The sequence below is a fragment of the Onychostoma macrolepis genome, chromosome 05 (genome assembly GCF_012432095.1).
Source record: "Onychostoma macrolepis isolate SWU-2019 chromosome 05, ASM1243209v1, whole genome shotgun sequence".
NCBI lineage: Eukaryota > Metazoa > Chordata > Actinopteri > Cypriniformes > Cyprinidae > Onychostoma > Onychostoma macrolepis.
Window position 1 is genome coordinate 20,351,402 of NC_081159.1, and position 25,716 is coordinate 20,377,117.

The window sequence follows — 25,716 nt, forward strand, 5'->3', positions numbered from 1 at the left end:
AACATCGGGACCGATCGAGGTGCTCAACAAGATTTTCCCTCCGATTCTCGGGAGGGGGAAATCGGGGCTAAATCGGGCAAAAAATCCTGTAGGGAGTAACACAATATTGTAATGCATTACTTTTAAAAGTAACTTTCCCCAACACTGGGTAAACGTCTTAAAAGGGACAATAAGACAGAGGAAAATAGAGAGACCAAAAATGTCAACCCAGTGTTTTTTTTTTTTAAATCCCTATTTTAAAATCTCAAATCAGGCTGTTCTGAGATTCCTGTCAGAACGACTAGTTCTGCACAGGCCGCTCCCACAAGAGTTGATTGACAAGGCAGTTTTACCTTAGACCCGCCCTGAGAAAGCTGTCATCAGTCCGCCATTGTGTTGACTCTAGTGCAGGGGAAGACAAGAATGTCTCCGATTAAGAGATTGAGGTGTTTTGTTGTTGGATGTAATAATGAATATAGCAGTAATCATTTACTCCCGACATCTGAGCCGCTGAAGACGCAGAGGATTAACTTTACTTTCATTTTTGAAGGGAATGTGTCGATCCCAATCTGCCTAAATGTGTCTATGTTCGAGTGAATCATTTGTGATCCAGCTTCATCTACAGAAGAAGTGAGTATAAGGTTTTTTTTCAAATCGGCTTTCCTAATAATGTGTTAGTTAGCCAGTTTCCTGGCTTAAGTTTACAGTCTGCTGGTCATGCCACGGAAGAGAGGGGCGGGGTCAGCAGAGCTCATTAGCATTTAAAGGGGCATGGAGTAAAAAAACAGCTTGCTGAAAACAGAGCTGATTTTGACAGGGTAAAAAGGGTGTTTTTTACACTATCATTGATAAATTTGAACCAAAGTATGTTATAGACTTTTCATTAAGACCCTAAAGAATCATATCAACTTGTGGAAAATGGGCATCCGAAGACCCCTTTAAACTTGTTTAGTATCAGTTCTGTAATTTTCATTGGCTCTATCTATATAGCAGCGGTACAAACAAAGACACTGAGATGTTATGCCTGTCTTTAACCATTCCCTACAGTCAGCTAGCCTATACTTGGGGCTGTACCATCAATACCCTTTATGACTAATGCAAATAATTAACCATATGATCGTTTACAACTACTATAGGTATCCTGAAATGTTGCTTTACACAATATTTTCATTTAGATTGTACATATTATGCACTGTTAAGTTAGAGCATGCATTAGACATTGATTTTATTTCAATTTTATTTTCTAAAGGAAAGGACGTGTCGTGTGGCCAATCATGGTGTCCCATACGTGGAATTTGTGCTCTGAATTTAACCCATCCAAGTGCACACACACAGCAGTGAGTAGTGAACACACACACACACACACACACACCTGGAGCAGTGGGCAACCATTTTTGCTGCGGTGCCCGGGGAGCAGTTGGGGGTTTGGTACCTTGCTTAAGGGTCTCACATCAGTTGTGGTATTGAGGGTGGAAGAGAGTGCTGGTTATTCCCCCACCAACAATTCCTGCCGGATCTGAAACTCAAACCGGCAACCTTCAGTTTACAAGTCCAACTCTCTAACCATTGGCCCTTTGACTGCCCCTTGGCTGCCCCTTGGCCGCCCCTTGGCCTTTTGCCACTTTATATTATACAGGAAAGTTTGGAGAAGCCAGTAAATGACGGGGAGAGAGAAGTGTTTCAGTGCCTTGTTGTATGCCAATGGCATTTTCTTTAGTATGCCATTCTCGTTTTCTTCTTTTGTCTTCAGAACAGTCTATTCAATCAAATAAATGAGGTCTTTTCATTAAAGATGAGTGAGCTTACCCTAATTTTCAGTTTCAGTCAGAGCAGACAACCACCCACAGCTACCCTTCAGAACCGGCCATCAGAAATGAACTCGCATGCCAGTCTAACAAGTGAGGACTGGTGTGTGAGAAAAGAGCTTTGCACTTGTGTTGTCATGGACACTTGTCTTATCAGACTAAAACTGAGAACTGTTTGTGTTTGGCCCAGCAGGCCATAATGACCGTAAAGTATGAGGAAATAACCTCATAAAGGGTGACCACACAGGCTCTTTTCTGTGGGCCTGACAGCCTTGCAAGTGGCTGTGATGTCATGGGATGTCAAAGCAAGCTATACTGATCATTTCCAGTAACATGGCATTGCTTATTTGCATAATGACAATGAAATGCTCACTGAGAGCTTTCGTCTGTAAAGGTCTTTAGAGAGAAGCTTGACATTAAACAATGCAGAGATTAAAAGGATTGACCGGATTGGTGTGAAATGTTGGGTAGTGCTTACGCACTTGTTTCTGTTGCACACTTGTGAGGCTTTGAGGGAAATGAAAGGCTAGCAACCCGTTCCAAAAACCATGTACCACCAGAAGCCAAGAGAAAGCAGGCTCCCAGTGTATTATGAAAGGCAACGCAGATGTTGGTACCTCGCAAACTACGAAAAGAGTTGCAGTTTAATATTTTCATCAGAATATAATAATAACTGATAGGCCTATTAGTTTGTGTAGATGGACATTTTGGTTTGGCTTAGCTGTCTATTCTTGCTGTCTAAACAGATCCCTGATGCTTGGCTGTTGGAGTCACAGTTGGCTACAGTGGCTTTGGCAGCACTTCCCGAATTGAGACATTTGGATGACAAGTTGTGACTGTAATTTCATAAGAGGCCACCCAGGATAGACTTATTGGTGAGAGGAAATATCTTCTAGCCTTCTAGAACTTTGTAGTCCCTCACCGGCAGGTTTTCCAGTTGATGGAAAATTTGTGTCTCTTTTTCGTTCATGTAAACAAAGGACTTTACCTCAGTTGCCATTTTCATATATTATTGGTCCCTATAGCAGTAGTAAATTAGAATGTTGCAATTTATCGTTCTTGTGTTGCTTATCTTACTGTTGCTCCTTGCAAAATCACAAAAACAAAACTGTTGTGATTTTTGGGCCAACAGCATGATTTAATGCAACAGTCAAATAAACAAGTTAAGATTGAGTCACTTACATTTTACATACAATTTTGACAAATAAACTTTTCCACATCTCCAAGTAACACTATTCCTAAATGTGTGGTTTTGAACAAATTGGTTGATTAAATGATTCAGTCTCATTTAAAAAGGCAATTGTTTTGCCCCAGAATGAATCATATTTTATGAACAAATTTGTTCAGTAAATGATTTAATGACTCTTGCAGAAAGATTTGCTTAAAAATCTCAGGGGACTGATGTTCTTTCAGAGTCTAAAAAAGTAAGATATGTATGAATTTTTATTTCATGATTTATTAACTTGTTCCCTCATTTTAGTTAGATCATCGCCACAGTATAACTAAGTAAATATGAGAAAACTGATAGTACAATGTGGCTCTGATTTCACTAAAACATTTAAAAATATTAGCATGTTTGTTTAATTTGTGGCCAAGATATCTACATTTTCTTCCAGATTTCATAACTCCATGGAAGTCTTTTCCTTGAATGTTTCCCTGTATGTCATTTTCTAACCCTAACACGAAGCTAAGGGGAAACATAAGGGAAACACCCTTCAACACTGGAGCTATCATATGTATTGTAATATAGATCCCAAAGTGAATTCTAATTTATAGTCTGAAACCTCCACACTGATTTCTGTGTGACTGGTGTGTTGTAAAGATAAATAGAAGAATAGAAAAAAAAGAGCAAGAGTGACTGAGGGACTCGAGGCTGATGTTATGATTCAATTCCTCCAGTCTCACATCCAGCATCAGTCGCACCATTGATCCCACACACATCAATAACTCTGACCTGCCAATAAACACAGGCTTCTTCTCCATTAAAAAACAATTGCTTTTGTATTTGTTCCATTGAGCTGTGTTCTCATGGCATCGTTCTGAGGCTGTGGAGAGTTAGTGGTGGTTTGAGGAAGGGAAGCGGTGGGTCAGGAATAGGTCGGGCTGGATTTATGAGCTGATGCTTAGTGCCTTTCTATGACCCAGACTCCAAAACATCACGGAGAGAGAGAGAGTCATGGGAATGCTCCACATAGACTGATGCTCTTGCTTGGTCTCAGATTCAGACCAGTTTAGTACAGCTGAGAATGTATTTTCACTAAACGAGCCTAGAATGGTCTGGGAGAGTTTTCCTCAGATGAATAAACAAATGAAGAATGAAACTGATTTAGGGCTTGCTGGTTCAGATGAACTTTGGTGTTTCATAACTTGAATCCTGTTCGAGAATGATTGCAGTTTACTGAGCACATACCAGTTCATTTCAGAATTAATGACTGATAAAATAGTGATGATAATGTCATTATCTTTCTGATTTGCATCACAGTTGCTTATAAAACACACCATTACGCCAATATACAGGTTTTGCACATTAACGCATTTAATATGCAGCAGAAAATGCAACCAAAACAAGCAGTCGCTTTAGTATAAGCAACAGACATAAAACCCCTGCAATATTGGTTTTCATGCGACAGATGGCGCTACTGTGTTATTTTTCACCAGTGATGGGTGAGTTTGCTGGGCTCTGGTTTGTAAGGATGATGGCAGTATGAGACTAGAAGTGAAAAGCCAGTTTAGATTAGAATATGTTACAAGAATGCTATGACATATTAGATGCTTGTAATAGTTTTTTTAAATTACTTCCGGCTGCACTGGACTTCAGAACACCCTGCAGTCACTTCAAACAAGCTTTTAAGAAAATTTGACCCATTTTCTACAATAAAGTTTAAGTGCCTTTTCAGAACAATTTTGTTAGTCTACCAAAATAATCTCCATATGGTGTATGTTTTCATTCCAGCATGTTTTAATAAACCTTAGCTACAGCTACACGTTTCAGCAATGAAGATACTATGATAAAATACTTATGTTGAAAATAAGTGGTACTGATATTTATTATGTTTATTTATTTATTTATTTTAATGAACGTTTTACCCCCTGACAAATTTTAATGCATAAGGATGTGTCTAATGTGTTAGCATGAAAATAAGTAAGAGAAGTGGCTTAATTTCCTCTGACAGGGCATTATTTTATGTTGACCTTTAGGTTTTGGGTTATAAATAGATGAAGTTAGTCTAGTGATTAAGCAATACCACACCAAGTTGTACCCTATAGTATCAGCGTGGCTGCGATTCGGCTGGCTGAGTGCTGGAATCACAGACATGTTGATATTCAGGGCTGCAGTATTTTGTGAGTGATTATTATATATTAGCTCACAACGAGTAACTTACATTTCAGAAGCAATATGGTCAGTTTTTCTTTGTCTGCAGCATCAGCTGTATATCAGCACAATTGAATGCTGCTTGTCCAATCAGATTATGGAACCAGAACTCACTGTTGTATATTATCTTGCATTCCATTCAATTGTTTTTTCTTAAAGGAATAACTTTGTTATTTCTTTAAATTCTGTTCTGATCACTTGTTGCGTTGTATTTGTAACTCCAGATCTTGCAAAACACAGTAAATAAGAATGTGACCAGTGTCCTCACTTTTTCTGGCTCTGGATCTTTACACAGACTGATCTGGCTCCCACTCCCTCAGCTCAGATAAAAATGTTTCTCTCACAGCTATTGCCAAGAGTATAGTCCAACATCAGACAAGCCTGATTAGTAACGGACGGTTTTAACAAAGAGTCTGGGAGACAAGTGAGAATGTAATGTTTTGTGATCCCTGTCAGTTACGGCAAACATAACTTAAACAGCCCTCACAGCTTGATCTCGGAGATGATCTAATTCCAGACACTTATTTCCTTGATCAAATGGATGTTATTAGATATTGTGGCATCTATGGCTGATTGATATGCAAAATTCCGGCATACAATGTGGGGAACAGCTGGGGAGTGAGTGTGATATCATTTACATGCTAGCATTGAAATAAAATTCGCATTGTGACTAATGTTGAGTCGGTTCCAGTAAGTCAAGAACATAACATAATGATGTTTAAAATCACACTTCATGCTGCTTATCTGAGTGGCGTCTGTTTATGTGTGTTCTCTTCTTGTGAAAAAAGCTCATGTCCCTCCATGCTCAGAAATGTTGTTATTATTATGACATTTGTTAGAAAATCAACTTGTATTTGATTTTATAAACTTTAAATCCCCATGTTCATTACCTGGCATTGTACTGCTTTTCCATTTGAGTCTGTTTTTTCTCATGCAATAGTTGTCTATCTGTCGTGAGTATGGTGGAACTTTCTTTTTCTATTGTCATTAGCCGAATCTGTTTTTCTTTGTTTTAATGTCACTGCCAAGTTTCAGGTTTCTATTTTAATGGCTCTGCTTTTTCTCCCTCTGTCCCTCTTGCACTTTCTCACTCCCTTTCTCTACATATGCTTTAAACCAATGCCACATGATGCTGAGCATGCAAACTCGCCTGATTTTTAATTTGAGTTTTGATGATTAAAAATGTTCCTCATCTTGGCCTTCCATCAAAAGGACATTCTCCTTCCAAAAAAAAGGCCTGTGCTTGGACATTGGATAAGAGAGGACTATGTTGGACCTCTACAAATGGAACTGCAGTGTAAATTCTTGACAAGTGAGAGTGTCCTCGCTGCGCTTTAAACTCTCACAAATGTTTTTCCTCTTTATTCTTCTTTTTACTTTATGCTTCTCTCCTCTTTGTGTTTTTAACAAGTTCTCTGTCTTTTCCAGGCAACACACTCACTGAAGTGGGAATGATTTGGATGTAGTGTGAAATGTGGGAAGAGATGCAGGTGTCATCATACCCATTTGGAAGTGTCACAGCTGACAGATCAAACACATTCCCATCACAGCTGAGGATGTGGTGAGACCCGTCACTGGCTGTAATCGCAAAGAGTCACCATTAGGGAAAAAGCACAGAGGGATACAGACTGAATGAAGCATTCTATATCTCAGAACTGCATGTTTAAGCAGTTTTGTATGTAATATCACCCCCACGTTTCTCCCAGGGCAGCTGATTCTTGCTGCTTTCAGCTCTTTTTTTCTCTTTCAACTTATCTTAGATCAAATTTATCTGTTTCATCCCTGTCTTGTTTTGGCTGCCAAGTCACTGTAAGAAGGCCAGCATGGGTGAAGGCAATGTGGAGGTTATGTCTCTTTTGTTTCCATCCAGAGAGGATATTCTTTGAGACGGATCAGTTTATGCAGAGTTCATACTGCCCGATTTTCAAAGTCATTATTGGATCACAGTTGTTTTCACACTGCATGACTATCTGGGGTAGCATTCAGTTGCTGCTGTGTTCACATTGCACGATGGATCGGCAACAGGAGGTTTCACACTGCACGATTTTACAATAGGAAGAATCGCAGACAGCTCGGTCTGGTCTGCAAACTAAGTTGCATATAACTCCTCCCCGAACTTCCCGCTGCCCTATATCTTGCTCTCTCATTGGCTGCAGGTCCAGATATTTAGCATGCCAAATATTTTGCGGGCGTCGGCGACACGTTGGCGATTCTCTATGATCGCGTCTTTGATAATTCACACTGCGTGATTGCCGTTGATTTTGGGCATTTGTCTGCGATTTAACAAAACCTGTCGGCGAGTAGAAAATCGGGGCTAAACTCGTGCAGTGTGAACTCAGCTTTAGTGTGAGGGCTGAGGGCTTCTGCCTTAACCTTGTAAATCGTGACCCTTACAAGACACAGGTGGAGGTGGTCAATAAAAATGCATTTACTGACCAGATGTTTTAGCAAATACCTGTATATGTTCATACATCATGCATCCTCAATTCGTTCCAAACCTGTGTAACTTTCTTCTGTAGAAAGCAATAGTTTGAAAGCCATTGAGATCCAAAAACAAGTCCTAAGTCATTTACAGTATAGTGTTATAAAATATTTCTATTTCAAACTTTTTATTCGTCAAAAAATCTTGAAAAAAAAGTATCATGGTTTCAACTCAAATTTAGTGGCACAACTGTGTTTAACATTGATAATGATATGAAATGTTACTTCAAATCAGCACATTTCTGTTGATTTCTGCAGGAAGAGTGGCTGCTGAGAATTCAGACTTGCTATCACAGAAATACATTATGTTTTTAAATAGTAGTGTATAACAAATTTCATTTTCTACATATCACTGTGATTAGACAAAATTTACAATAGAACGATACAGGCATCATGGCCTTCCACATTCCCTCCTTATTTGGGTAATGTCTGGACATGAATATAGCAGTGTTGGATAAAATGGCTCAGTTTGCCAAGTGTCTAGAGAGGCCGAGTATATGGACACGGTCTGGTCTCCATTGCCTCCTCTGTGGCTCCTAATCACACCGTTAATCTGGAGCCTATCCAGATATATTACATATCAGCTCAAATAGCCAGTCTATGAGATTATGAACACATCCATCAAAACTTCTTTGAGTCCAAATCACTGATTATGGAAGAAAAGGGAGAACGAGTGCTCAGCTAGTCTAGATATTCAAAGAAAAACATGCTTTACTCAATACATAAGCATTCAGAATTAGAGCCACACACACACACACACACACGAACCAACTGCATGTGAATGCTGATTCTAATGGGGCCCATTTTAGTGAGTCTAATAGTACAGTAATGTTACAGTACATACATTTTAAAAATTTGCTGATTTTGGGTGGCGGTGCTGGTGCAATATGTGGAAATAAGGTCATTTGTGGCTTGTGCGACCAAGCCAGAGTTTATCATTTAACAGTTTTCACGTTGTCAAAGAATATCTCTGTTCTGGGGTATTAGTAACATTGCTGTGTCTAATAAGTACAGCTGTGCTGTGTGCTAGTTAGTCATAAATTGAAGCCGTTTGATGTTGGCAGGCTGTTTGTGTGGAGTGTATAGGCTAAGACATTGAGTCCTGTACATCCAGTGTGTTTATGGAAATCCCCTTCACTTCACTGTTAGATCATCAGTCTCTTTGCTGCCCAGCTGCAACGCCAAACTCCCTCTCTCTCTGTGTGTGTGCATAAAACATCTGCAAGTTGTGCTTTCTCTTGGGATGTAACGGGCAGCCAAAATATGCATTGAAGCAGTGAAGGACATTTTGTTTTAAGAGTTTGTGTTTGTGTGTATATGCAGCTGTGCACTTACCATTCATTGTTTCATTGTATATGTGGGTATGTACACACACATGTGTAACTCTCACAGCTGTGACCTGACTACATGCCTCCAGCACCCTTGGGTCAGACCGACCCACCACAATACTTGTCAGCTAAGCATCACTGAGTTTGTGTGGGCTTACTTTTCAATTTGTGGACCTTAATGCACCTTAGTGAGTATTAGGTCAATGTGCATCTGCGTGTGTTTGTTTCTGCAAGTGTATTTATGCTTTCTCATTCTTTGGGTGGTGCTTTGCTCTTGAGCGCTCTCAACTAGCATTAGCATTTTTCCAAGTAATGGAAATTCCTATTAGGATATGTATTTACATAAAGTGCATGCACTTTGGGTCATAGTATTCAGTTTGGCTGAATGGTAAAGCCCGGATGTGAATTTCATTTTGCTGGCCCAGATGGCTTGTATTTATAGCTATGTCCAGGTTGTGTTGACTTGGCTTGGTTTACAGGATGCAGCTGCACTATATTCTTATATAGGCGATTGTAACACATCGATCATCAACAACAACGTATGTGTGTTTCACTATAAGGGCACAGGATGGACATGCTTAACAGTAGTGTACTTTCACACTTTTGTTGAAATGGCAACAAAAGTGAACAATAAGTGAAGGAAAACACAGCAGCTTGTAAAAGAAAGAAAGTATGAAAAGCATTTCAGACAGAGGAATTCACTTTGAAAATATTTGTAGAATGTGCCGTTTTTGGATTGATCCAGAGACATAACATTGTTTTTTTTTTTGGTCAAGTCTTTGGTTTCTGTTCTCTGATGTGGTCTCTAAGACAATTACCAGTTACCAGTCTAAAAATGCTGCTTTCCTTTTTACAAAGCGTAATAGTAGATTTTAATGTACTTTATTAGTCCTGAAGAAAACCATTTATATTCAACATTGTTATATTCACTCGTTTTTAATAAGAAGAAATGCAAAACACTTGTGTTCTGCAGTTTTAAGTCTGAGAAGTGTTTGCTTCCAGCAAGCACAACCTTTGTTTCTCGTGACCTCTCTTTCTCCAGTGTATCTCATAGCATAACCTACCCATGTTGGAGGGATATGGGTGAAAGAGGAGGAGAGCCAGCCTAGAACAGCCCATGATATCATGGGAAAGGAAAAAGGCCACAACAATGCAGCCATCTACTTAATGGAGTGTTTAGATTGGATTTTCACTGCTAAGTGCGGCAGGGATGGAGTAATGAGACGGTGAAAGGACAAACCGTAACAAGAGACAGTTGATGAAACATTTATGCAAGTCACGTCAGGAAACAAAGAGGCGATATGTCTGAGAGCAGAGGGCCAGTTTGTATCTTTAATATTAGTTTTTGTATTCACTCACACAGTTAGACACAACACTCGAGTAGATCTCCAGTATCACAACTTTCTTTTTCCTTTTTAATAATGGATTTGAAGTTCATACCTCGTCAAATGTAGTACCTCCGACAGTGTGCAGGTTCATACTGATCTTAAATGTGTTTATTAATAACTGGAGTGCATGCTCTATTAAAACAGTATATGGCCTACGGTGCAGTATGATAGTATTTCATTCTGGACACAGCCATACACCCTAAAATAACAGTTATGAGGAGGCGGCATCTTGCTTCTTGGTGATCTGCATTTCAGGGAAATGTTTTAGTTGTTTATAGGACTATCAATGAAGCTTATTCTCTTGTTCCGCTGCACATCTTGTTTATGTAATGTTGTTGCCTCTAGCAAATGCTACAGTGGCCCAGCGTGAACTATGAATGCGTGTGTGCAAATGTCTGTGCATGAACATGTGGCACTTGTGATGTATGCCTTTAGACCAACGTTAAAGTGTTTGTAAGTGTGCGAATGCCTTCACGTGCGTGTGTGGGCCAGTGTGGAAACATGCGCATGCGTGCTGTCTTAGAAGGGATCACGGCATAAGTTTAAACACAAAAGCAATGGGGCGTTCTCCATTTATCATATTCTCATCCTGCCATGGATGGATCAAAGTTTGGAGAGTTCCACAGGAAAAGTTGCTGATGCAGCGCTCCGTCTTGACTGATGAATAAGCGCTCAGGTGTAGCGGAAATTGTTTAGATTATGTTACTAGCCTTGCGGCACTTTTGCATGCTGGCTGTCAGAAGATCCTAACAAGCTTGGAAGTGTGTCAAACTTGTGCAAAGCATTATGATTAGATTTGGTGTATCCATCAACTACACAACCAGGGGAAAAAATGACATGGTTTAAACAGGTGTGTGTTTGATTATAATATGCTTTTTGTACTGGCACAAGCTTCACAAGTACAGTTTGTGCCCCTTTTAGCAACTGCCAGCTCAATGATATCACTGGCTCAATGACAACAATCAAACTGTCCGCTTGTGGGTTTATTCCCAAATGTTTTATCGTCCATTGTTTGCAGCAACTAAACAGGAACCAAGGTGTTCAGCATCAAATCTTTGTGCAGATTTATGATATTTGTTTTATTTCTTAATCAAATCAAGATTTCATTTTGATTAGGGAATGCTGATCTGTGCCAGCAAACAAAAAACAAGCTTTACTTTAATAGCAGGTGCTCTACAAGAAAGTTTACTTTGGCTTTGAGATTGAAGGTCTGACTAATTACAGCGCAAATCAAAAGTAAAAAGAAAAGTTTTAGTGGCAAATGAAAACCCCTGGGGATTAATTGATGTGGGATTGTTTTGCGGTTCAGGTGTAACTGTAGTGCAGAGTTTGGTGAGCCTTACCCTTCACTCTGCTCTTGACCAAAAAGTTTCTGAGTTACGTTAGTGAGAAAGGGCGTTTGTTTTGGCAGAGACTGAGTAGCTGATGGCATCAGCCTAGCTCAGTAAAACCTCTGTTCAAATGAGGTCACTCAGGGTGGAAAAAGGCAACACTTACTTGTCTATTTCCAGAGACATGTAGTAATGCAGTTTAGGGTAATGTAAGGCAACTTAGACCTTATCTAGAGTAACAAATTAACTGCTTATTAAATAAAGGTGTATAAAGTGCGGTAAAACATCAGTAAAGTGTAAAAAAGAGAGCGAGAGAGAGAGAGAACTTTTTAGAAACTTAGTAGTTCTTCAAATAAATGAGTGTTTAGTGTTTTGTTTAAAGCAAAACCCATGGTCAAATCCAACCAAATAAACAGCAGCGAGTCATGGCAGCCACTGATCATAATGAATGTTTGTTGTGTGGAAAAGAGAAGCTTTGGCATTTTAATAATATCTACTAGTGTAAAAATGAACTGATATTAATATTCAGTCTGATATGAGATATGAATGAATGATGTCATATATGTTTTTGTCTGTGTGCCCAGTTTGAATGTTTTCCAGGTGAAAGTCGGACATGTCATAGTATGTGATTGATTGTTGCTGTAAAACGTGTTCCAGCTGAAATTTCTCAAATCATCTGGAGAAGAGGGATGGAAAGAGAAGAATCACGATCATCTATCCCTTACAGTTGACAGAGAAGGGAGGGTGCATGAGAGAACGAGGGAGAAAGAAGAAAAGTAGGCCATTTACTGTTCAGCAAAATACCTTTGGAGAGGAAGAGAGGAATGACGGTCTTTAACACTCAGAACAGCTGAGCACTCCACACCTCATTCCGTCAAGATGTCAAGTAAAATAAAATAAGCTTCAGAAAGACTATTAGAAGAAAGCTGGTGGGGACGGAAGAGTTAATGAGTCTGGAAAGGATCAAGGTCTATGGGAAGATTCCAGAAGAGAGAGACAGTCTAATGAACTGCACCTGCCTGTAGGTGCTCACTGTAAATGAATAGGCTGTTTTCCAATAATTGTGCTTGCTCATTCTGAAATGCGTGTTTGTATTTCTTTTTTACATTTAGATTAAGTTGACATCAAATAACACTCACTTAAAGGTAATCTTTAAAAACACTATTAATGTAAATAATAAATCAATATCCATTTTTCATTCTGCACATTATAATGTGATGCCTAAATTCGCTTTATAACATTTAAAATGATTGGTTTTAATTTTTTATGTTTTATCTTTTATTTATTTCTGCTGAAATAGTATAGAACTTTAGTATCAGCCATTTATCAGTTATGAAAGTAATAATCAGCTTATCAGTGTTGGACAGAATTTTACTATCAGTACATCCTTAATGAACAATCAGTACACTATTTAAAACAGTAATAATAGTAATGTAGATCTCCAATGAGCAGAGCTGTTTGTGTACTGTATGGCATGGGGCCTAGTTTGGAGTAACACAATATCGCTGCAGGAAATCATCTAATGGAGAAGAGATTAAGTGAGAAAACCATTGCCAATAGGGATCCCATCCAATTGCACTTTGTAAATGACTGACTTTACTCTCCGCATTTTAAATGTCAGAAAATATAATGGTCAAAGCACTAATTGCCCTATTTGTTAAGCAATTGGTTGGAAAGTTGGTTGTTGAAGGTGGCACCTGTTGACAGAGGAGCTAACTCTTTTAATGGTTCGGCGATTCAGCTTTTCTGTCCCAATAGGACGCTTAAACCCTTATGGATTTGCTGACTAAGTGTAGTGTGTAGAATAATTATTTTCACAAACTAGTCAGAATAGCAATTATTGTTTGAAACATATTTATTTTTTTGCTCTTTGGCAGAAACTCTGCACCACCAATGTGTTGCTCCCAAAGGGGACATACATTAACACAGTGTGCTCACTATGTAAATGGCCTTTTATTTTCATAGCTGCATGTGTTGGTAAGTCTGGGCCAAATTAACTATATAGGTTAAGTATGTTCCACTTGGTGTTCCAGCATGACATGTGGGAATCAGTTTCCATGCCAGGACAAAATGACACTTCTTAGAGTGAAGAGTAGAGACTGTATTTGTTTACTCGCATGGAGATGCATCTGATGATACAAGAATTTGTAGGGCCATTTGCAGTTGATCAGCATTTGAAGGGTAAGAGACAGATGGTGTATGGATGAATAAATGTATTACAATTCTGTTTTGCTTTGCAATGACAAGAGATGAAATCATTATTATTCCACTCTAGAGTTCCTGGGGTTAGAGTAATGAATGAACTGATCTTGTGTCTGGTTTCAGGAGAGCAAGTGACTGCAATGGGGAAGAGGAGGAGGAGGAGATATAAAGAAACTAGGGGGCATTATGTAATTCTTAGGAGGAGCCATGGGGTTTCTGAATGTGAAACAGGTGTGAGATAGACACCTTTGGAGAGGGAGACTGAAATGTTCTCATACTGCTTCATAGTTTGGCAAATTTTGAAAGTCTTTCATCTTCATAACTGGAGGAATTATATGCTGTCTGCACTTGAACTGGGATAGTGTTTCTCAGTGAGACTATCACTCTAGGCCTTGACTGACAATATGAATTTATTGCTGCACAGAACTAGAAGAAAAGAAGAAAGGTTAGGTCCATGTATAGTCAGATTTATGTTGGACCACATATCAAATGGTGAAGTCCTATCTGAGTACTGTCTCGTCACACTTATCATAGAGCAATTCAAAATGAAATTTTTTCATCATTTACTCCTGGTCATGTCGTACTAAACCTCTTTGAGCTTCTTTCTTCTATGGAAAACAAAAGAAGACATTTTAAAGAGTGCTTCAACTGATTTGTCAATACAATGAAAGTCAATAGGTTCCAAATCAACATTAGACCTCATTGACTTTGTGTACATTTCTCAAAATATCTTCTTTTGTGTTCTGCAGAAGCAAGAAGGTACAATGCAAGTTTGGAACGACATGAGGATGAGTAAATGATGACACAATTTTAATTTTTGAGTGATCTATCCCATTAAGTATAAAGTTTCATATATAGTATAAAGTTGTGGTCATTGTAGTATTTTCATATTATGATAAATTGGTTGTGGGTACGCTTAAGCCCAAGACGAGATTCCAGCATGTTATGCCATGCTGAATAATATGCAGCCCCTGTCTGTATGTTTGGTCAAGGAGATTAATGACAAATTAATGCCATTAATAAAACAAATCAAGTTTTCATCATTTTTCCAAGCTTTGCAAAGAGAGCTGTATGTGTACTGTATGGCATGGGGCCTAGTTTGGAGTAACACAATATCGCTGCAGGAAATCATCTAATGGAGAAGAGATTAAGTGAGAAAACCATTGCCAATAGGGATCCCATCCAATTGCACTTTGTAAATGACTGACTTTACTCTCCGCATTTTAAATGTCAGAAAATATAATGGTCAAAGCACTAATTGCCCTATTTGTTAAGCAATTGGTTGGAAAGTTGGTTGTTGAAGGTGGCACCTGTTGACAGAGGAGCTAACTCTTTTAATGGTTCGGCGATTCAGCTTTTCTGTCCCAATAGGACGCTTAAACCCTTATGGATTTGCTGACTAAGTGTAGTGTGTAGAATAATTATTTTCACAAACTAGTCAGAATAGCAATTATTGTTTGAAACATATTTATTTTTTTGCTCTTTGGCAGAAACTCTGCACCACCAATGTGTTGCTCCCAAAGGGGACATACATTAACACAGTGTGCTCACTATGTAAATGGCCTTTTATTTTCATAGCTGCATGTGTTGGTAAGTCTGGGCCAAATTAACTATATAGGTTAAGTATGTTCCACTTGGTGTTCCAGCATGACATGTGGGAATCAGTTTCCATGCCAGGACAAAATGACACTTCTTAGAGTGAAGAGTAGAGACTGTATTTGTTTACTCGCATGGAGATGCATCTGATGATACAAGAATTTGTAGGGCCATTTGCAGTTGATCAGCATTTGAAGGGTAAGAGACAGATGGTGTATGGATGAATAAATGTATTACAATTCTGTTTTGCTTTGCAATGACAAGAGATGAAATCATTATTATTCCACTCTAGAGTTCCTGGGGTTAGAGTAATGAATGAACTGATCTTGTGTCTGGTTTCAGGAGAGCAAGTGACTGCAATGGGGAAGAGGAGGAGGAGGAGATATAAAGAAACTAGGGGGCATTATGTAATTCTTAGGAGGAGCCATGGGGTTTCTGAATGTGAAACAGGTGTGAGATAGACACCTTTGGAGAGGGAGACTGAAATGTTCTCATACTGCTTCATAGTTTGGCAAATTTTGAAAGTCTTTCATCTTCATAACTGGAGGAATTATATGCTGTCTGCACTTGAACTGGGATAGTGTTTCTCAGTGAGACTATCACTCTAGGCCTTGACTGACAATATGAATTTATTGCTGCACAGAACTAGAAGAAAAGAAGAAAGGTTAGGTCCATGTATAGTCAGATTTATGTTGGACCACATATCAAATGGTGAAGTCCTATCTGAGTACTGTCTCGTCACACTTATCATAGAGCAATTCAAAATGAAATTTTTTCATCATTTACTCCTGGTCATGTCGTACTAAACCTCTTTGAGCTTCTTTCTTCTATGGAAAACAAAAGAAGACATTTTAAAGAGTGCTTCAACTGATTTGTCAATACAATGAAAGTCAATAGGTTCCAAATCAACATTAGACCTCATTGACTTTGTGTACATTTCTCAAAATATCTTCTTTTGTGTTCTGCAGAAGCAAGAAGGTACAATGCAAGTTTGGAACGACATGAGGATGAGTAAATGATGACACAATTTTAATTTTTGAGTGATCTATCCCATTAAGTATAAAGTTTCATATATAGTATAAAGTTGTGGTCATTGTAGTATTTTCATATTATGATAAATTGGTTGTGGGTACGCTTAAGCCCAAGACGAGATTCCAGCATGTTATGCCATGCTGAATAATATGCAGCCCCTGTCTGTATGTTTGGTCAAGGAGATTAATGACAAATTAATGCCATTAATAAAACAAATCAAGTTTTCATCATTTTTTCCAAGCTTTGCAAAGAGAGCTGTATGTCTAAGCCATCACGGTTTGGCAGTAGAAGCAAGAGGAGTGTGTGTAAGAGAGAGGGAGAGGATAAATTATTAATTCAGGTTTCACTGTGGTATAACGCATGGTTAAAGTAGAATTTAGTCCCCAATCCCAATATTTAAATTAATATTTGATCAATATGTGGTTTTCTGATTATAAATTCTTAAAATTTCTCAGAAGTGAATATTTGGTCATCCTGTTAAGTCTTTAGCTGTGCCAAACCAAGTTCTTTGTAAGATTTAAAGCTGTTTCTGTATGATCCAGCTATTTCAAGGCAGGTATTTTGGGGGTTCGAGGGCTTAAGTGTTCCATGTATCAAGGGTTGGGAAAGATGCTTTAAAACTTGCCAAGGTACAGGCTATTGATAATTCTAAGTTAAACTACAGTCAAGCTACACTCTTAAAAAGAAAGGTTCTATGTACCCAATGAACCTTTTTCTAGAGTACATTTTATATAGCTACATTGATGTAGTAGTAGCTACACTCTTAAAAATAAAGATGCTTCAAAAGGTTCTTCAAGCGATGCCATAGAAGAACCAAACCATTATAGTGTATCTTTATATTATTAGTATTAACACTACTATTTTAGAGTGTGGCGCTAGCAAGACTAAAGTCATAGATTTGTTTTCCAGGGAATGCATGATTAAAATAAAATCTATACCTTAAATGCAAGTCACTTTGGATATAAAATGCATTATTGTTCAATAATTTCACATTATGTACATGAATGAATTGGAATTACACTTACTAGTTGAGAAAGTGACATTTCAATAGAGCATGTGTGATTATTATTAGCCAAGATAACTTGGCTACAGCCAAATAAATTATGGAAAGAGTAGCTTGGTACTGGAAAAACTATTGAAAAATGTGGTACTAGTTAGTAGCATCACTATTATTAGTTACTCTCCTACACGGCATGCATCAAATACTGGAAACTGCTTAGCTGTATTAACTTCATCCATTACAATGACAAGTTACAAACCCATTTTCTTGTAAACACGGTAACATGTCTCCAGGTGCATTCTTCAGGGTAAATCCCCTACATGAATTTTATCTTGAGCGTGATTAATGATGACGACCTTTTGGCCCGTATGTTGTTGTTCAATAGCAAGCTCTGCTGTTTTGCAATGTTCGCTGGACCTAAAAAATACCCTCAGCCCTCAGTCCACTCAAAATTAAATACGTGAATCATTCATCACATGATGCATAAGTGAACATATTTTCACATGCCTAGACGCTGGGCTCCCACACAGCGCAGATTTCATTTCATTCATCAGGTGTTTGAAAGTGTGTTGTTTTTGTTCTCAGTTTGTTGTCCTGCCATGTAATGGAGCTGTTGTTTACATTATACTTGCGTTTAAGATTTATCGCTCTGCTCACGCACGATTACACACATTTAACACCACAGGAAAACATCCTGTGAATCATCACCAGCATAACTAGCTGTCTGTGTGATGTTTTGAAAGCTTTTTAGAAAATACATCCCACAAACATACACACAAATATTACATATTTACTCATGCACTCAATCACAGACACTTCAAGCCAGTGGTGAAATCAGACACCTGCTTAGCATGAGACACATGAGGTCACTCAAGAAAAAAAAAGAAGAAAAAAACACTTTCTCCACATGGAAACAACAACATCGTTAATTATAATGTCTTTAACTAACAAAAGAACAATCCACAGGCAATGATGAGCTTTTGCAAGAACTAGAGCACAACACTTTCAAAGTTAAAACATGCCTTTAACAGAGTCACTGCTGGAAACAACCCATCATTCATTCTTCATCATTACTTTAAAACCAAAACATGGCAATATTACAAATGGAGAAGTTGTCAGCAAGTACCTTGCTTTTTTTTTTTTTTTTTTTTTCTTATCAATGTTAGATAAGAGCTAGGTAGCAATATCTGTGATTTGAATGATATCATTTTTTATGTTTAATAATATTTTATGTGGGAGAAAATCTTCAAAGAGCATGTTTACCATATATGGTGTTCCCCATGAGAACAACATCTCAATTCCGAAATACTTTCTCCATGCTTTAAAGAAATAGGAAACAAGGAACTCTAAAACTTGAAACAGGCATTCCAGAGGGAGAAGGTAATAGCTGGGGGAAAAAATCCAAGGGGATAATTCAACATAGAGTCTCAGTGGGTTTAATGTGTCCCATTAATCTGCACACACACACTTTTCGTAAATGAACTGGGGCTTCTCTATGACGTCATCTGTTTTCATTCTGATCGAGTGTGTACCGGTGAATACTTAGAATGTCCTTCCCATTTGACATGCTGCTTATGCCATAAATGGCAGGGAATTTTGACATTTTTATTAGGAAAGTTTTATGCGTGCTGATAAGCTGACATATTGAGGTTACTTGATAAGCTGCTGCTTGGAAAAAAAAAAGTTTCATTGTTTAAAAGTCTGAGCAAGTATAAAATACTTCCCTTTTTGTACATTGGTTTGTGGTGGTGGTGGCTGCTGCTTAGCATTATCATTTGCAGTCTGTTTAGAAACTTTAGATTTTGGTATAAAATGAGTTCTTGTCTTGATACAGCTGATTAAAAAATATCATTTTAAAGGATCATCAAAAGAATATATTTACAATGTATTTAACTGTACTTCATACGATTTTAAGAATACTTATAGTTTACCACAAAAAAAAACATTATTTACTCACTCATGTTCCAAACCTCTGGTCTCAAACAAACAAATAATGCTTACATATTATAAATAAATAAATAGTCATCAGTGTCCAATGTTCTATGTATGTTGAATCTTCTGTTGTTTTCTGCAAAGGAAAGAAAGCCATACTGGTTTGGAATGATATGAGGGTGAGTAGGTGATGACAGAATTTTCAGTTTTGGGTGAACTATCCCTTTAAATATGCTTCTCATAAAAATGACAACAAAAATGTAGAAATCCTTAATTGTAAAATTACAGAAATAAATGTGTTTTTAATTTAGTTTTTGAACTCTCTGAGGCCCTGTGCTGTCTTGTTTTTTATTTGCAGAATAAGATTCAATCATGCCATACTTGCAATGTGTGTAGTTAATATGAAACTGAACAGAGGCAAGAGGGATGTTGACAGACATACAGGTTTTTGTTGATTGACTGATGAACACTCACACCCCAACCACACATACACCAGTGGGATTTTCTCTTAGGAACCTTCCTTGAAATTGCTGAATGAGAAAATAATTGGGAGTACAAAAATAAAACAAACATCTTGCAATATGAGATAAAACAATGTGTAAATCACAAATTTTTCACTAAATGACACCAGTGGATAAAGTTTCAGAGTCAGCAGCATCTCTTTTGCCTATCTTAAGCTCATTTATTTGGTTAAATAACCACTTGCAGATACAGAAAACAGCTCTACTTTTTTTTTCTTTTTTTTTTTGTATAAGATATTTTTGCAATAAGACTAAAAACCATCTAACCATTTATAAACCTATAAGCCATTTGGATAAAATCATTGGCGTAAACGTTGGCACCATCCTCACTTTTTGACAGCTTCCTCAGCCTTCTGTGAGGTCATGTTTGTTCATTCGCCAGTGCTAGAACCAGCTGTTTACTGAAAGTAATGACCTGAACCAAACATTGAAAATGGCTTTTTATGCCATTTCTTGTGTAGTGATCTTTTCAAGCTTCACTTTGTTCTGCATATTTGGTTTGTGAGTTGTGTGAGATAAGAAAGTAACGTACATGTGTGTATTTTTACCACTAGCAAGCATTGTTGAATTATGTTTTGTGTGTGCAACAGCAACGTGAGTTACTGAGCATGTGCACTCTGGCATGGTATATGCCAAACACTCAAGGGCCACATCCAAACATTTATAGATGACACTTCTGAGCTGGAACCATCGAACAGTCAATCTAACAAAGAATCAACTTGTTGACCACAGTCAATCTGATTGACCGTTTCTTTCCAAAAAACATGATAGAGCTTCCAAGACAACAGCAAAGCAGACCAAATAAACACACAGAGGCATATACAAAGCCAATATCCATCATAAATAATGAAAGACTATGCCTGTACTGTTTATTCAAACAGGGATGGTGAAACAGAACAGGGGTCCTGCAGTGATGATGGAAGGGGGGCTGACACAAAATGAGAAGTATATGAACCTCTCTCTTTCAATCTTTTTTTATCACTCCACACCCAGGAGTTTGTTTTAGATGGCAACTTGCATGTTCATATTACATCTTATGGTATTGCAGAACATGTTTCAATTGGCGAAAAATGGAAAATCCTCTGTTGTTTTTTTTTTGTCTAACCAGGCATACCATAAATCTATAGAGTTGCTATGGCAAGTCGTGTGAGAGAAGGCATGAATATTTCTGCTTGTGCTAATATTAAAGGAATAGTTCACCCAAAAATGAAAATTCTGTCAATAATTACTCACCCTCATGTCGTTCCAAACCCGTAAGACATTCGTTCATCTTGGGAACTCAAATTAAGATATTTTTGATGCATTCCGAGAGCTCTCAGTCCCTCCCATAGACAGCAAGGATCCTAACACGATCAAGCCTCAGAAACGTAGCAAGGAGATCGTTAAAATAATCCATGTGACATCAGAGGTTCAACTGTAATTTTACGCAGCTACGAGAATTACGGTTGAACCTGATGTCACATGGATTATTTTATCTCCTTCCTACGACTTGATCGTGTAAGGATCCTTGCTGTCTATGGGAGGGTCAGAGAACTCTCGGAATGCATCAAAAATATCTTAATTTGTGTTCCAAAGACGAACAAAGGTTTTACGGGTTTAGAGCGACATGCGGGTGAGCAATTAATGACTGAATTTTCATTTTTGGGTGAACTATCCCTTTAACACAAGAGAACGTGAGAAGGTCCAATTAACTGCAAGGAACAGTTTGGAATAATTTTTGTATAGCTAGGTTTGTCCTGCAATCAAGATGTCTTTTTTTTAAATATCTAACTCGCTAGCATCAATCCATCTATTCATCAGTCCATCAGTTGATCCATCTGTTCATCCATAACCACTTTGCAAAATTGCCTAGCAAACACAAAGTCTCGGTGTCTCAAAGTGGTGTTCTGTGTGGAACAAATCCAAGAGCAAATCTGTGTGTTTGTCAAGAAAGAAACACCCTATAAACCGGGGCTGTGAACTAACCAAAGTATGAGAGCATGCTTCCATCATTCCCAACGGCACCCACCTGTATTCCACCATGTTGTCAGATTGTTTGAAAGATGTGTCACTGAGCTTTTACTCCACCTCAGGGGCGTTGGTTAATTGTAAGCGGTTTCCTTTCTCTCTGGCACGCGCCTGGTAATATGAAGCTGAGACATTTATGGTTCCTTGGTGAGAAATAAAATGCCTGCATGCCAGTGAGCTCAGTATTTCTCCCATGTTCCTCAGCATCTTAAACAGCAGGTGAAACAGGTTTTTTCGTTCTGTGAAATGCTCCTTTGATGAGCCTGGGTTTGCTTTGTCTCTCCTCTGTGGTGTTAAGATCACATTGTCCATCACCACTATGACTTTATGAGCTCCAGACTGAGGGATAAGAACGCAGAGTGAGAAACAGATGCACTCTCTGCTTATGTCATGCAGGACAGTTCAGAGCAGCTTTTGTTTTTAGAACTTTTCCCTTATCAGGGTGTTTTGTGATTTACATGTTATGAACACTGGATTGATGTGAAGGTCAAGCCGAAAGCAGTTAGATTTGATTGTACTTGACCTTTTTGCAGTTTGTTTCCGTTGTACAAAAATGAAAGATGTTTTGACATTTGTCAATTTTTTCGTTTATCTTTATGCGATAAAACCGTAATAACTGTGAAAAGTACAAATTTCAAATATGCAATCTAACAAACTTTAATTCTATCATATGCATGACTAAACTTTGAAATCTGTTTGCTTCTAACAGTAACTATCCGGTTAAAGTATCCTTGAAACTGACCAGTATGAATCCAGACATTTCATGCAAAATTCACTCAATTTGAGCACAAACTTCACTTGGGATTTGATTTGAATCAACACAGTAATCATTCCTGTTTTTTAACCTCACTGAATTTCCATTTTTCTTGCGTCAATTGCATGATTGAACACAGGATCAGGTGTGTGCCATGTTGAGGAGGGGTTTGTGGTGGGATAAAACAGGTCCACTGAGACCTTGTTCTGGAACATTATGTATACCTAATCCAAATCCTGCCAGCTATCAGGATTGTAAACTTGTGAGTCTCGGTGGGTAGATTTACCCCAGGCCTGTCAGAGGATATTACTATCAAACATTACATGATCAGGTGAAACACATAACAGTCTTGGGCTCAGATGATTTCATACAACGTATATGGTTTTCATTGAATCTGTCTTCATAGAAGGTACGCTGTATGGTTAATGGTGATAGAAACAGTTTGTGTATCAGAGACAAATATTATGCCTTCAAGTTGTAACTTGGCATCATGTTCATTTTAACACTGTGAAACATTTAATGAGGTCCAGTAGAATAGACTTTGAAAACAATATCTTATAACCAAACACTTTACATGGCAGTTTGTGTTTTGACCTATCAACATTTGTTTCATCAAGCCACTTGTGCTTAAACATTATCTTTTGTGTAATCAGACATGTTTTAGTGTTTTCTGCTTGGTTTATGTCCCTGTCATCAGGTTTCACAGCTTGTTTTACTCTAAAGCAGTGTGAGAAACCAGGAAGGAGCAAAGGTCAGTGAATGGGAACAAAGTGGGAAAGAAAGTTTGGATAACGTTACCTTATTCAGTAAGGTTCTGATTCAGCCTGACCATACAAGCGCAGTTTTCCTCATTTATGAACAAGAAAAGCTTAGCATTAGGTTTGAGGATTAACCACATTTTTCTGTGACTATAAATTGAGGCTAATTTAATGCCTTGAGGTTTGGAAAAAGTCATTGTTTGAAGGTTTCACAGCTGCGGTTTTTGAAATCACAAATCATACCATTTCCTTTGAAGGCTGCCAAGAAAACTGATAAACACTGAACACAGTGAATATTGTGGTCATTATTTTTGCACTAAATTTATGCTTTTTCCCCATAGAAAACCAACCACCATCCTCAAGGACGTCAGTTTCACAAGACAAGTCATGCCGAATTTGTTGGATTAAATGGCAATTTGCAGTTTAGTGCACAGTTTTTTTTTTTTTTTTAAATGAAAGGTGTTAAAAAGGTACACATTTTTAAAAAATGAAAGGTATTAAAAAATTGTATTCTATTTTTAATGTAGCTCTGTTCTGATGTAGCTATTTCACATAAAATTTGTCCATAACATATTTTCACAAGACAAAATAGCAGCTGCATTTATACAAATGATCCTGTTTAAAAGTTTACATCCACTTTTATGATTGTAAGGATCTCTTCCATGATTCCAGTTTTGTGGTAGCTTAAGTTATTGATCTGAATTATTATTATTTTTTATTTTTAATTTTTTTGTTATAACTGAATATTCTGGTGAATTTTGTCCTATAGGAAACATTTAAATATCTAATGTAGCTTCTAAAGGGCAGTACTAAATAAAAGTAAGGCCCAATCCCAATTCTATTTCATCCCCCTTCCCCTTGTCCCTTGAAACAGTGTGTCAAGGGGTAGGGGTGAAAACATTCCCCTAAGAAATGGGAAACCGCTATTACAGTATACCATTAAACGTCATCATACGTCGTATATACGTCCTATACTGGTGTACTAGTGTGCATTAGAGCCTTACCGTTCTATATTAATGCACTGTTTACTGACACACAGTTAGGTCCATATCCAGTATATTTGGACACTGGCACAATTTTTTATTATTTTAACTGTTGACCAAAACATATTCAAGTTACAGTTGTATAATGAATAGGGGCTTTTTATGTTATATTTTTGTTCAACCCCTTGAATTAAAGCTTAAAGTCTGTACTTCAATTTAATCTTCATTGTTTCATTTTAATTCTATTGGCATCCAGATCCAAAAATATGAAAATTGTGTCAGTGCCCAAATAAAAAAGGGACCTAACTGTATATCAGAGATCGTGCAGCTCACACATCCAGGAGCAAAGAAACTTGTCAACGCTCCCCTGCAACTTGTATTATTAACAGTTTAAATACTGAATTGCTGCATTATATTTTCCAGCATTGAGAGGATAAAATTGCTGTTTTTGATGTAAACTCACTCATTGTAAAGAGAGATTTTCAATTGCAAAATTGCAAATTTCTCTCTCTCGAATTGACAATATTTGTAAAAAAGGTTAGCCATTTCTAACTATTGGGAGGACTAGCCCCCTTATATACATACGCACTGATATTAATTGTCTCGTTCTCCATAACTGTTACGGATCAACCAGGCTCTGTCACCAGCCAGTCACAACACACTCTCTCACCTGAGTTCTAATCACACACACCTGCACATCATTTGGACACCAATCACCTCTGACATAAAAGCACACACCTCACAACACCTCATTGTCTTGTTTATGTGAAGTGGATTCCTTATGCTATCACAGTGACTTACCTGCTACTTCCTTCCTTGTGTACTTCCCTCCAGCGTAGAGTACCCCAGTCTGTCTGCGCCAGTGATCTGTTCCCGAAGTCTGCTACTCCGCCTGTGTGAGGTGTGTGCTCTGACCTGAATTCCTAATATTCCTGTCAAGACAAAGATCTCCAATCAACTTCTCATCGAATGTCAACTGGCCAACTGGATATTATACTCACCATTTCCAATCACCATTGCTCTGCTGATCCTAAATAAACATCTGTTGTCAATCCGATTCCCTGACTAAGTCTGCTTCCGTAACAATAACTCCGTTACATCTTGACTAATGTAAGTTCTTAGTTTTGAAAACACCCAGAAAACCTTTTGATCACCACACATTTATTCACAATCCATCAGAGTGTCTGTACTTTAAGAAATCTTTTAAGACTTTAAGGTGAGTTCATGGTCTTACAGGCCAACTCAT

At 37.9% G+C, this 25,716-nt stretch overlaps 1 long non-coding RNA gene across 3 annotated transcripts; it reads left to right on the forward strand.

Moving 5' to 3' along the window:
• Nucleotides 1-289: 289 nt before the first annotated feature.
• Nucleotides 290-25,716, forward strand: LOC131541200 (uncharacterized). Of its 3 annotated transcripts, none has more exons than XR_009271428.1 (4): nucleotides 349-425; nucleotides 530-609; nucleotides 1,229-1,316; nucleotides 25,310-25,716. It is a non-coding gene; the product is annotated as an uncharacterized LOC131541200 (long non-coding RNA). The 3 variants fall into 3 exon arrangements; XR_009271426.1 differs by lacking the exon at nucleotides 25,310-25,716 and adding an exon at nucleotides 23,829-23,959; XR_009271427.1 differs by having other exon boundaries at nucleotides 290-609; nucleotides 25,305-25,716.